The sequence below is a fragment of the Canis lupus genome, chromosome 7, assembly GCF_011100685.1.
Source record: "Canis lupus familiaris isolate Mischka breed German Shepherd chromosome 7, alternate assembly UU_Cfam_GSD_1.0, whole genome shotgun sequence".
NCBI classification, from domain to species: Eukaryota; Metazoa; Chordata; class Mammalia; order Carnivora; family Canidae; genus Canis; species Canis lupus.
This window is the reverse complement of record NC_049228.1, coordinates 24,041,364-24,055,416: the sequence shown is the minus strand read 5'-3', so window position 1 is coordinate 24,055,416 and position 14,053 is coordinate 24,041,364. Positions and strand designations below refer to the sequence as shown.

The 14,053-nt window shown below is 37.9% G+C and overlaps 1 long non-coding RNA gene across 1 annotated transcript; it reads left to right on the top strand.

The window, feature by feature from the left end:
• Positions 1 to 1,229: 1,229 nt before the first annotated feature.
• On the top strand, positions 1,230 to 11,667 carry LOC119872670. The gene is made up of 4 exons (XR_005361642.1): positions 1,230 to 1,341; positions 3,763 to 3,844; positions 6,750 to 6,808; positions 11,364 to 11,667. It is a non-coding gene; the product is annotated as an uncharacterized LOC119872670 (long non-coding RNA).
• Positions 11,668 to 14,053: the final 2,386 nt, after the last annotated feature.

Below are 14,053 nucleotides of genomic sequence, written 5' to 3'. Positions count from 1 at the left end.
CTGGGCTTCCAGTGACCAGACTATAGTAGGGACTTCTGGCACATAGTACAGGTTCCTTAATATTTGTTGAGTGAATAAATGGATGAATAAACATATCCTCTAGGGAGTTCAGTCTCCTGAATCTGTCTGTGTAGATTCCCTCTGTAGCTTCAACTCAGAATTTGAGGAGTGAACTAACAACTGTGCCTACAGATACCTCTGAGACCACCTTGTCGCTGTTCCCATATTTCACATCCTATTGTAACTCTCAAATTATTATGTCACTCCTCTGGAGCTGGAATAATAGGAGATTTCTCCACAGATATAGATGTGGGAAATAGTAAAAGCAGCATATGATTCTGGGATTACTTGTATAAAATTAACATGTATGTAAATAAACTGCTGTGTTTCCTTTTGAGCTATCATAGAGGATGCTGTTTGCTGATTTTCTTTTTTTTTCTCCTATACCTCCTTATTCTTCTACTCAGTTGCTGAAGGGAGAGAGATCCCTCGTTAAAAGCAGGAAATTTTTGGAGCTGGAGGAGGCTGAGAGACACTGCATACTGCCTCTTCCTGGATTTTACAGAGCACTGAATTAGGATGAGAGTCTTTCCCAGTTTAAAAATGTTTTGGTCTCTCTGACACTTACTCTCCATCTCCCACTCCACCCTCCCTAGATCCCCCAGTACCAACGTGGTACTCCCTCTATCGTCCTGAACATATGTGAAAAATCCAGAGCAAGTTTAGTCCTGGGAAAACTGTGGAATACATGAATTTAGATGTATTGTCTCGTGTACCCTCCATCCCTGAACATAGAAAGAGAAGGAGGACCTTCTGTCAGCGAATTAATGGCAGCATTTCAAGTCAGCAAGAAGAAAATGTATGAGGTAGGCCGACCTTTTGTTGATTAATGTCTTCAGACAACATTACAGAAGCAATTGCCTACTTGACCTGTTAATCAGGGTAGAGAAACATTTGTCTTTGCGCAATACACTTGAAGATTCTTCAGACTTCCTGCATATTCCTTAGTTTCTACCAATCACAAAGATTTTCAAAGCAAACTGAAGGGGCAGGAGTGGTATAGTGATTAAATTAAAGGTTTTTCTTTGCTACCCAGAAACTTCTAAATGCAGACTCTTCCTGAGGTTAAGAGATAATACCAAACTGGAAAATACAGTGTGTGTGGACAAGGACAGCAGGGACACTTGCTAATAAGTGTCAGATTCTATTCTTCCTCTTGTCGTTTGCTGCAGAAACATGAATCATGACCACATCTTTCCAGATCAGAGAGGGCCTTCGAGTCACCCATAAATGCTCCCGTGCATGCTGACATGTGCCTCGTCAGATGGCCTGAGTGTGACCGTGAGTTGTCCAAATGATCTTTCCCGACTTTTAGGGCACTGAAATGGAAAAATCTCAAGAAAATACTGCAGTGGAGTCTAAGACTTATAGGACCCAGTTTCCTTAGCTGCTTGGTACGAGATAAAAGGAGTTGGAGAATGTTAATGGAAGTGTCATAAATGGAAGCAATAGATAGATAAACAGCTTTACAAAAACATGAGATTATATATTTCAAGATGGGAGCCATGGGGGATGGGGTGGGAGGACTTAGGGATATATTTCCCCCTCTCCATCTTTCCATCCTTGCCCCAAGTTGCTCAAGGGCTAACAGAAATCTCAAAGGTGCAAATATGGCAGTATATTTTGTCTAAGAAAACATTACTTGACTTTTGACTCTAGGTAGTTGTGATCCTTCAAATAGGATCATCTTGCAAAAATATTCAAAATATAGGTGAGTACAAAGTATGACCCACCAAATCCTTCATTAGGAAATCTCCATTTTTAAATCAACTATCAGTTAATGAATCTCCCAATATATTTTACAAAACAATCATAATTTTAATCTCATGATCTTCACCAAAAACTAAAATAGAAAACAAGCTTTAGATTATTTTCATTTTAGAAGTAGGTAAGAAATCTTTAAATAAAATATTAGTAGATACACTAGTTGCCTATCCCATTGATGGAGTCCTAAAAGGGGATAGGAAAGAAAGAGGTGAGTAGAAAAGAGAGAGAAACTCTGCCCATGTCATTATCTTAGACCAAAGCATGCCCTGGTGAATTAATTAAGTGGAGAAATGAGAGCTAAGAAGGCTGCAGAAAACTCTGAAGCTATGTTATAAAAAATGATAGTACCAGGTAAGAGAAGGAAATTTGAATGCCAAATACTAACATACTTTTATGTCAGTGCTTACTATTGTATATGGAAATGAGAGCTGGATAAAGTAGCTAAGTATAAATGAATCAATGATATTTAAAAGGTAGTGCAGTGCAGTTAAATAATCAGGATACTTGAGATCCATTCCAGTTCAGCTACTAATTTGCTATGAGACCTTAGAGAAGTCATTTGACTTCTCCGTGAAATAAGGTAGTTGATTTAGATCAGCACTTCTCAAACTTCAATCTGCATGTGAACCACCTGGAGATTTTGTTAAAATGTGGAATTTGGTTCAGTAGGTCTGGGGCAGGCTTCAGATTCTACATTTCTAATAAGCTTTTAGGTTAAGCCATGTTGCTGATCTGCAGATCACACTTTGAGTAGTAAGAGTTTTAGATGATCTCTATGTCTCTTCCAGATCAATCAAACATGGTTTTATTATATGCTCTTACACAGGCAATCAGCTAAAAATTTTCTAAATTGTAGGAACGAAGGTAAAGCAATGGTCAGAACTACTGTAGTAAATAAGGAAGAAGTGTTCTTATTTTCTACACATCAGTAGAATGGATCTAGCAATGAAGGTTGACTCAGTGAGTAAGAGGAGCAGAACCTAGTTAAAATCAGGGAACAAATCTCAGTCCAAATGATGTGATCAGAGAGAGAGAGAAGAGCAATGGAGAGATACCCAAGGAATCTTGTAAGAGGTAAAAGTGCTTGATGAATCATCCTTCATAATGCAAAAGAACTAAAAGAGCCAGAGGACTATTAGCCCTCTCTTAGTTCTCTCTGGGTCTCCCTGGCTTCATTTGGAGAACGTATTGTCACTATGATCACTGACCTTCCTCCTGGCTCACCCAGCTTCTTTAAAATGCAAAGAAAAGCAGTGGGTTTAAATGTGTACATTGCAATGAATTCAGAAAAGTGGTTCAGGTACTGACTGACAGACATCTTGGTCCTTGATTTAGGCCCAGGCACCAGGGTTGGAGGATCTAACAACACAGTTTCAAGATTTGTCTGATAATTGGGGAGGAGGTAGAGAGGGTGAGGAAGATCCAGCACGATGAGTACTCAGTGTATCTTCAAAACCAGAAATCTTCCTTAATGCAGTTATTCATTGGAAAATGACCTTAGTTTGATGGCAATAATGATTTAGTAAACCATGTATATTAAGAAAAAATCTGTGAGGTAGATAGAGGCAGGCATTATTATCCAATGTAAAATAAGAAGTCAAGATTAGGCAGGTTAAGACCACCCAGCTAGTTAGTGTCAGATTAGAACTCAAGTGTCTTCACCTTTAGTCAGTGGAGTTCCCTTTACAGTGTGTGTATCTAGCATTCTATGTATTTATCTGTACTGGACTTTGACTTTTATTTCATGTTCCATTAACCTTACATATTAATTATGGTTATAGAATTACCAGATGCTTTATTTTGTTAGTTGATAGAAAGATGTTTTAGGAAATAAATAATCTGCCGTATTTGTAGGAGTGAAGCCATTGCTCATTGCCAATCCCAGAACATTTCCCTTTTCTACTTTGCTGACAAATTTTATTTATCTTCCTCTAGGAGTCCATGTTCTTCAGCAAGGAGTATGCTTTTTCCCAGTCTTAAGGCATTGCATCTTGATTGATCTAAGCTAATCAAAATGGTGTGTATCACTTGCCAAATGATTGGCAAGCTGAGATAAGTGCATGTGATGAAATTGTGGCCAATGAGATGTGAAGGGAAGTTGCTTCTGCATTTAAAAAGGGATGTGTTACAAACATAGTCACTTTTCTGTCTCTAGATTTTGTCTACACAGATGACGCCTAGAACCATGGCAGTATCTTGAAACTGTGAGAGGTTGACACTTGACACAATGAGGGTAGTAAAGAAGGGAAATGAAAAGAGCCTGGGTGATGTCACTCAGCCACTGAATCAACCAAACCCAAGACTGCTCTTCCTTTGAATTTTTAGCTCGACTTTCTTTTATTTGCCGTCAAAAGCACCCCAATGGATAGAGAGAGACTAAGAGTAGCTCAATCCAAACTGACATTGGATGACCAAGATGGAAATCTCGACCATATGATTAATTACCTTTGATTAACCTTATTCTTTGTAAAAATGGAGATAATAAAAGGATGACTTTATAAGGCATTAACAAGCTCTAATATAAACTGTGAAAATGCCTGAAAGTCACTGTTAACTATCATTGCTGTTATCTTTATTAATATTATGTGATATATAATAATAATAGCATTATACCTGGGTCCATCATAAACAATCTGCAATGACAATGTTGGTGTTTCTAGGAAGTCTCTGCATCCTGAGACATTTGTATCTTTCCTTTTTTCTAAGGGAACATGAGAAAAACCAGGCTGGTTACAGTTTGGGGTGGGGGAGTTTGTTAATAAAATATGAGAGCAACATCTCACGACAAGCAGAGGGGGCTTATCTGCTTGGGGGGAAGTGTTCCATGACAGTGTTTCCAGTGATTTCTATATTTTATTTTATTTTATTTTATTTTATTTTATTTTATTTTAATTTTTAACTTTTTGTTTCCAGTGATTTCAATGCATATGTGGGGCATGGCACATACCAGATCATTTCCCCCTCCACTTTCTTTTGCATTGAGAAGTGGAGAGCTCCACAGATTTCAAGTGAAAGGTCATGACCTTGATATATGGAAAAGAAATAAATCTGGGAGCCTGACTATACAGTATATGAGAATACTAGTCCCTTAAGTAGAAGTTTGTAAAGGAAAAAAAAAAAAGAAAGAAATTTATGAAGGGCTTTCTTCCATTCCATTGTTTTCATCTTCTCCCCAGCCCCGACAAGACCACTTTTTAAGCAGCCTTTAAACACCGCAAAACTTGCATGGTTTATAGCTCTTGCCATTTTATTCCTCCTTTTGTTGCAAGAAAGAGAGCCAGAGAAGTTCTGCCGTTTGTGTGTGTGTTAGAGACAGCCTCTTGTTACTGACTGAGAATAAGAATGTTGTGTTTCTGATGAGTTTGTCACCTGGGAGGATACTCTCAGGGTTTTGTTGTCTAAGAGGAGAAGCATTGGGCTTGGACTGCATAATGAGAAGGAGGAACCTATGAAATGGTTGCTGGGCCTAGTTCCAGTCCAGAGGCCACTATTTTTTATGGAAGGTCAGGAAACGAGAATCTGGGCCTATGGACATCTGCCTGGAGTGATATTTCTAAATTGGTCTTTCTCCTCTGTAGCTTCAGTTTCAAATTTAATTAGCTGGCTAATGATGGTAAATTATCATAATTAATTGATGAGTGCTAAAGTGCTTTGACTACAAAGCACTAAACATAATTTCTAGGGCAGTTAATTTTTGGTCTAACTTTGAGAACTATTCTAAGAGAGTAGGAGAGAGGCTATTATAATAACAATAACAATAATAATAATAATTTTTAATGGTTTGGATCGAATGAAGCATTCTCTTGGTTTGGAACACTGCCTTTAGGGGAGCATCTCATATAGTCTCTCCTTCTGCCAGAGGCATCCCTGGAGGAAGAAGGTCTTGCAAGAGATATGTGAGTGTGTCTTTGCAGTCCAGTGGATAAGACAGAAAAGTGAGCAGTTATTAGAGAAGATAAGTAGCTGTGATGGAGGAGGGTAATGTCCAGGGAGTTATAGAATTATAGGAGGGGATCTGGAACATGTCTGGAGGTGAAAGCTGCTGGTGAAGGATGGATGAACAGGGGTTCTTCAGATAGATGTAGAGGATGGAGAGTGAGAAAGCCATTCTAAGGGGAGAGAGTTACATAAAGATGTATGTGTGAGAGAAAGAGAGACAGAGAGAGGGAGAGAGAGAGAGAGAACTGAAAGAATAAGTACATTTGAAGAACCATAAGCAAGTGTGTTTGTAAGTGTAACAAGTGGCATAATTAAAGGGCCAAGGGGCTTTTATTTAAAGAAGATAATGCATTATATATATATATAAAATATGTAATATATTTTAATATATAATGCATTATATATATAATATATAATATATTTTATATATTATATAAAAGGGATGATAGTGGGATTTTTATAAATACATAAACTATGAGAACAAACAGCTGTAGAAACACAACAGTTACAGAGTATTAGAAGCTAGGCAATATATGGAAGATTGACAACTGATTTAGCATATTGGAGAAAGTGGAGTTTTAATCTTAAGTAAGCAGTGAGAACCAAATAGGAAGATGATTTAAACCAAGATTCCAAATCTTAGGGATCAGAGTTAATGGACACTCTGGAAGTAGAGGTAAAGGAAGATCTAAAACCAGAAGAATCATTTCAAATTATTTTAAAGAAAGAGTTAGACCATCAAATCATTTCTTCATCTGTGGAAGAAGATGATTTCCCACCTCCACTCTTACGAAAACAAGAGGGTTATTCTCTTGAGGGGTAAAAATGATACCATATAGAGTTGAGTATGGGGATATCATACAGTGAGTTAATGAAAGTTTACATACTGAGGTATGTGAACTCCAGTCTTTGATCTCCTATCAGGCTCCCAAATTTTGACAACTATATCTTTTCTTTTTGACAACTACATCTTTATCTTCCAGGAAAGAGATGGAAAGAACTTTCTCGAAAATGTGACCAAGTGAAGAAAAATGATTTAAAGGTACTGCCATAGGGGCTTCTGGGTGACTCAGTTGGTTAAGTGTCCAACTCTTGATCTTATGCTCAGGTCTTGATCTCAGGGTTGTGAGTTCAAGCCTGCACTGGGCTCCACACTTTAAGTAGGCATAGAGCCTACTTGAAAATAAGTACATAAATAAATGTACTGACATTAGGGCTTCCATGGGGAGCCCCATGAGATATCAGTAATGAAGACCACAAGTCCATCTATAGATACTTACTTCAAGGAAGTAAAATTTGTAAGAAGTCTAATTTATTAAATATGTTTACACATTTGAAGGAGACTCTGAAACTGAATTACAGATAAGTACACAGAAAAGATTAAGGGTATGTTCATAGAAATCCAAGCAAATAAACAAATGAAAAAAAAAAAACTATTAACTCCTAGGAAAACAGAAAGTTGTGCCATAAAGGAAAATTCATTATATTACATGGCTCAGTTATGAAATATGTTTATGTAGTTATAATAATATAGACACAGAATATTTATGCCACTAAAATTCTAAATTATAAATAAGATGGAGGGATGGAAAATGTATATTGGGAACAGGCATGTAAGAGAACATTCTCCTCATTTCCCAAAGTAGAAAATCAATAGAAAAATCAGGAATTAGTAATATAATGATGGTCTTTATCAAAATAGGAAAAACAAAAGAAGAAGAATTATGAGGGAACAGTCGCTGTTTCATAGCTATTTCAAAAAGCTACTTTCAAAAATAGCTATGAAATAGCTATGCAATAGCTATGAAACAGCCAAGTGGAGATATCTCCTAGGCAATTGGCTGTATGGGACCAGTGCCAGCCAGCCTCAGCAAGGGTTCTTGGAGAACCTTAAGCTCATTAAGAAAATGATCCAAGTGATTATTTTCTCAATTCTCCCCCAAGATGGTTGATAGCTATCCTCATTCTAGATACATAGGAGAGAAGTTAATTAATTATATACAATGGATGCCTAAGGGTGCTAGAGCTTAATAGCCTTGTAGAAGCTGAGAACATCTAGATCAGTAGGGTGGGAAATGAAGATTTGGAGACATTGTCAGAGGATTAAATGAAACTAGATGAGGGCCACTAGAGGACACTAACAGATTAGTGATGGGCAGGGCAAGAGGCTAAGAAGGAGCAACTAGAATAGTAATGAAAATCCCTGGAGAATCCAGAAACTGCAAAGAAGAGATTTGAAAGAGCAAGTAGGTGCCAAAAGCTGCAGAAAGATTATGTGAAATAAAAACAATAAGAAGGCTATTGGTTTTACCTACAAGTAAGTTGTCAGCAATCTTAGAGCAGTTTTATTGGAGTAGTGGTATTAAGAAGCCAGACTGCAGTGTGTACTTGGGGCCCAGGAATTGGTCAGCTGAAACTACTTGTTTCTTAATGTCCACCTCTCTAACCCAAGCTAAAACTTTATTTATGCTCCAAGTCACATCTCCTGAGAGGGAACTGTGTTTCACCCAGGAGATCACTTAGACACACAACATTGGGTTTTTACAATGACTTCGTGAGAGCATTTCTAGGGATTCATGGGCCCTGGCCAATCCTATTATTGCATTCTTTAGATTAGTTATTTTTATGTGGTTTTTTTTTTTAATGTGAAACCTTAAACAGGTTGAACTGCTGAAACTGATGAGGGAAAAGTGTGTGGAATTATCTTGTCCTTCAAGTGATTCCTTAGCAGGGGCCAAGAACTTTTCACCCAGAAAAGTAAAAGTCTCCTGGAATATGAATGGATGGAGTTGATTTGTCACTGGAACCTTTGGTGGTACAGTAAATACTTATCATTCATTCATTCAAATATTTACCACTATCCTAAGAGTTGTGGAGATTTAAAAAAGGGCAAATAAGGATTGACTCTCAAGAAGCTTGTGGTAGAGTCAAAGGGATGGTTCATGTGTCCAAATAGCATGAGTACAAGGTAAAAAGGCTAAGGAAACTTATTTTTAAGGAGTCTTCTATCCAAACCAGTCATACATGGGTGGACAAAAAGGAAATGCGGTCTCCTAGGAAGTGTGTGATTGTTCTGCTTTAATATTGCCCTTCACCTGACCTGAGTGTGACCTCAGTCTTTCCAGAGCTCTGTGTGTTGTGAACTCTTGATCTATAGGACTACTTCCAGATAGAAGAGTTGGGCCATAGGTATAAGGAGAGGTTGAAGACGAGGTTCCACCTAAAGCTTATATTTGGGATTTGTGACAATACTTCCCCCCATAAAGGGATTGTGAATTGGAGTGCATGAGGAAAATGATACTTGTGAACTGCTGAGTACTCAGAGTATATTAATATATAAGGGAAGAGCCTCAGCCCTTCTGTCTGGAAGGTCAAGTTGTTATTGTGGTATAGCTAGATCTGTGGCTATGAAATCAGATCAGATTTACAGTAATACCCAAATATCATTACTCAGAGGCCATCCATCCTTGACAGGCAGGAAGTCCTCTTGCTTCCAGGAGTTTTCTTTCCTTAGATATTTTTGAGTCCACCCTCACAGGTTTTGTTTGTTCCCTTGGTCTCCTCAGGGTTACCCTAGGTAGAGAGTATGTAAGGGTCAGTAGTTTCTCAGTTGTAATCAGAGCCTTTGCTGGCAGCTCTGGTATCCCTGTGCTTGGTTGGCCACACATATCTGCCAACTAGGAAGCCTGCATATATATCCAGATGGCCTGTTGGCCTCTGGAACTCTACTCCCTCTGGGTCAGTTGGGAAATATCTTTCTCTTCTGACCAGCTCTTTCAGAGGTGTTTTGCACAGCAGAGCTATTGGACTTCAGCAACACAGTCTTTCTTTCTCTACAGCTCCCTTTCCCAGAATGGATGGTTCATCTAGGAGGGTTTTTATTGAGTGATGTCAGGCTCCACATCACATCTCTCTGTAACCTTTGCTTCTCCAAATTCTGGGCTCATTGTACCACTAGGTTCAGTCATGGTTTGGTTGTTGTTTTGGGCTCCAGGCATACTAAGGATATCACTGGGGCAATTGTTTTAGGGTCCATGAATATTTCCTTATGGTTAGGAAGTCCCCTGAACATTCTCACAGAATCCCAAAAACTTCTTGGGAGAGGGTGTTCTCCACCTTTACAACACAGATCCAACCAGCTGTGTGTGCAGGTAAGGGAGAAGATAGGATGAGGGCACATTTTTATTCCAGTGTCATGGGAAATCAATAGAATTTCTCTTAAAAATGCAAATGTGTATAGTGAAGCCCTGAAGGGCTCCCTGGAGTAAGGGGTGGTGAAGTTGACATACAAAAAAACCACAGGAAACTTTGGCCAAAACTTTCAAACCCAAGTCATTGCAAACAGTAGCAGCTCCATAGGTTTGAGAGAGCTTGGCTTATTAAATAACATGCGATTATAGCTTGCCGGAAAATCTCAGATATTTGTGGATTAGTTTCTGAAACTTTTCATATTTGTATTAAAAAATGTACCAGCTAGTGGAGATGGAATGTGTGCAGGAGAACAAAGTATAATTTAATATGAAGTAAGAAAGTTGAGGGGAACAAAAAAATACTAGGGGGAAGAGGGTATTTGTCATTGTCTTGGCTGCCTACCCAACTCCCTCCACCCATATTGATCTCTGAGGCATTCTCTACCTGGGAAAAGAGCAGAGCCCTCTTCTTTCCATTAAAACTAGATAGTATCTAGTTTTAGCTTTTCAGCATTTCAGCTTTCCTTACAGCAAACCCTAGTCATATGACTAATGATTCATGTATCAGGTTTACCAGGAAAGGACTTTGACTTGAAAGCTAGGAATCTGTAAAAGCTGGGGCTATATAGACACCATCTTGGGGGGCTAATGGCCCTAGTGGAAGCTAAATCCAATTTCCAGAGTCCATGGTGGTAACGGTTCTAGAGAAGGGTCCAGCCTCCAAAGTCAGTCTTGTTGTTGGGATGAACAGTTGCAACTCCGTCCAGTAGAAGCAACAACTACATGTTCACAGAATCAGTTCAGAGAGAATTTCGGATTGTTTTCTTGGATAGATGCATTTAAGCCTGATTCAGATTCTCCTGAAGCCTCCGTGAACAAACCCAATAGCCTTTAATCATTCCCTTTCTGTCTCACTCATCCAGCATACAACTGAGAATCTTGACATCAAAATAAATAAACAAGCAAAATGATCAAACATTGTAAAATGTTTGAAAAGGAGGGAAAAGGTATCCATAAATCGTCACTTCAACACAAAAATAATGACTTTATGATTCCCTCATGATACTTTCCCAGAGTGTTTCCATGGACAGAAGTCAGGTGGACAGAAAAAGTGCCATCACCAAATGATTTTTGCAAATTTGTAAGATGTTCTGATAATACTACATAGTTTTTTTTTTATTTCAATCCTTAACATCTCAAATTCTTTAGTATATTAGTTCTCTTTGAGAAGATTCAAGAAAGAGATAAACAATTACATTTTTCCCTCCTGGGAACATTTTGAAAGATTTTGAGGTGCACATGCTATAAAATGCTGCCTTTTACTCTTGTGCATATGCAAATGTTCTGTGTAATGGTATTCATAGGACACTAGTTTTGTGCTCTGTTTTATTCTTTTCTGTATTACAGAGACTTTGAGGGCACATCTTGCATAGAAGAAGCGTCTCTCCTTTTGTCTCTGTGGTCTCTAAGTGTGAACCATCAATCATCTAGCAGGTGAGTTGGTGGAAACCCCTGTCCTGAGCTAGAGTCTTGGAACTTGGTCTCTGCTATGTATATTCGGTAGAAAAAGGTTGTTAGGACTTGAAATTAGGGCCAAGATCTTCTAATCCTGAAATAAATTACATTTATTGGGGGGATTTCAAACTCTCTAATGAGTATATCCAATTTCCTATCCACTCTACAAGCTTAGGGCTGAGACCTCCACAGTGATTTGACATAAAGAAAGAGAAAACTTGATTTTCCTCAAAGGAAGAAACTCAAGTGCAATAGACCTACTGCAGGAGGATTTGTCATGCAAATAGACACACAGTATACTTTTCGCTTCCATTTATGCCCAGTATGAAAAGGGCAGAGATTTTAAGAGACTTAAAACAGAGAAAAGAAAAATAATGGATCATCTGTGGGACACTGGCTATTAAAGGAAAAAAAAAACCCACTTTTCACTTTATTATTTTTTTCACCTGCTGAGTTAGCCCCCGGAAATATGACACTCACTGATAACTATATTCCAATTGTGCTACAGAACTCTGCTGGTTAGAACACGGTATTGAGAAAGGCACAGGCATGAATCTCCATTCGAATTTATATTCAATGAGGAAAGGGACTTGTTAATTTTTTCACTGCTGTATCCCCAGGATGTAGAATAGTTGTGCTATAAATATTTGTAGAATTAATAAAATCTGTCTCCTTAGAGAAGAACTAGTTTTGCTGGGCCTCACTAACAGAGGTTGAGCCTCTAATCCCTACCAGCCTGAAACTTCTGGTTTGATATAAATGTGTTATATAAAGGCAAATATCATCACATATTTCTCTAAGTTCCCTTTGAAATATTGTCAAGCCACAGATCTCTGCATTGTTCTGTTTAGTAGGAATTCAATCTGAATTATCTCCTTGCTGCAAACTTGCATGTTCAGAAAATGCATAGCTCTGTTTCTGGTAATATAATGGCAAGGCACCTGGAACAATCTTCCTGCTAATAAAAATGAAAAAAAGCTAGTTAATGTATATTTTTAAAATCTTCTTAAAAACATCGGAGAACAGGTAAAATATAGCAGTAAGGATTTATCAGCCCAACATCTAAGGGAAAGGAGGACCCATGAGATGTAAGTAAAAATTTTATCCCGAGGGCTAAACCTGAACCTGATGAACCTGAGCTTCAATTTTTATAGTTTTTTAGGACAAATCCCTGTGTGTGTGTGTGTGTGTGTGTGTTAGAGAGACAGAGAGAGAGGAGAGAAAGAAAGAGAGAAAGAAAGAAAGGAAAATTCAGTGACGTGTTAAGTGTCCATGTGAGCCAGAACTAAACCCACCTGCACCTCTTCCACATGCAGGAAATTCAAGGCAATTTCCTTAAGCACTAGACAAAATAGGATTTTTTTAAAAAGCCCAAATCACTCTCTGATAATTAAAATCTTAATTTAATTAAGACTGACATATGTGTGGACATGTAAGTCAAATTTGTGTGACCTGGGTGGTCCAAAAAACTTCAAGTCAGATTTTAAAGTAATCCCGGAATGGCAAAGCCCCAACCATCTGGAAAAAGCAAGTACAAAGCATCTCTGAAGGAATCTACTTCCAGCCAAGGTTTCAAAGAATTCTCATAAGGAAAAGGAAAAGGATAAGGAAAAGGAAAAGGAGCAGTGAACAATGAACATTTACTAAATATATAGAAGAAATTGATCTGCACAGGTTTCTGGTATTGCAATTATCAAGCTCATACTCCAAAGTAAATATGATTACTATGTTTAAAGAAATAAAAGACAAGCAAAATGTCTGTAGGCGACGTTTAGTTTCACATCTACAATGAGGGTCTAAACAGGTGTTAAAAGATAAACTGGGGTATGTTAAAAAGTGGGGTTGGGGTTTTTTTTGGCAAAAATCAATTCAAATCTAGCAACATCGAAACAAAAGTGTTTAGAAGTGCTCTTCTGAGAGAAGCCAGGGCAGGACTTACATAGAAAAAGTGCAAAAGCAAAGTAAGGAAATTGCTAATTGGCTACAGTTTAAAGCCCACTTGGCTGTTTGTCATTGGTTGCCATTGGCATTCTGATTTTGTAACCTTGAGGCTTTGACAGCCTTAGATTTTAGTTTGCCAGCATAGGCAACCATTGCATTAGAGCACCTCAATATAATGGTCTCCTTTTAAAATTAATTTAACATAGATTTGAGGGAAACCAGATATAATTTATTAGAATGAGAATTATAATAATAAAATTTAAAAACCCAGTAGATGAGTTTAACATCAAATTAGACAGAGATGAAGAGAAAATGAGTGCTCTTGAAGATAGGTCAAATAAATTATCACAATATAGCATAGAGACACACACATGAAATGAAAATATGAAAGAGATACCAAGAGCCTTGGAGAACAGAATGTGAAGATCTAACAAAAATTTCACTGGAATTTAGAAGGAGATGTGAGAATAGGATAGGGAAAATGTTCAGAGAGATAATAGACGAGAAATCTTTATATTCATTAGAGACTAAAGCCCACAGATTCAAAAATCCCTGCAAATCACAAGGAGAATAAATAAAAAATGCACATCTGGCACATTGTAATGAAATGGTAGGCCATCAACAACAAAGAAAAATCTTAA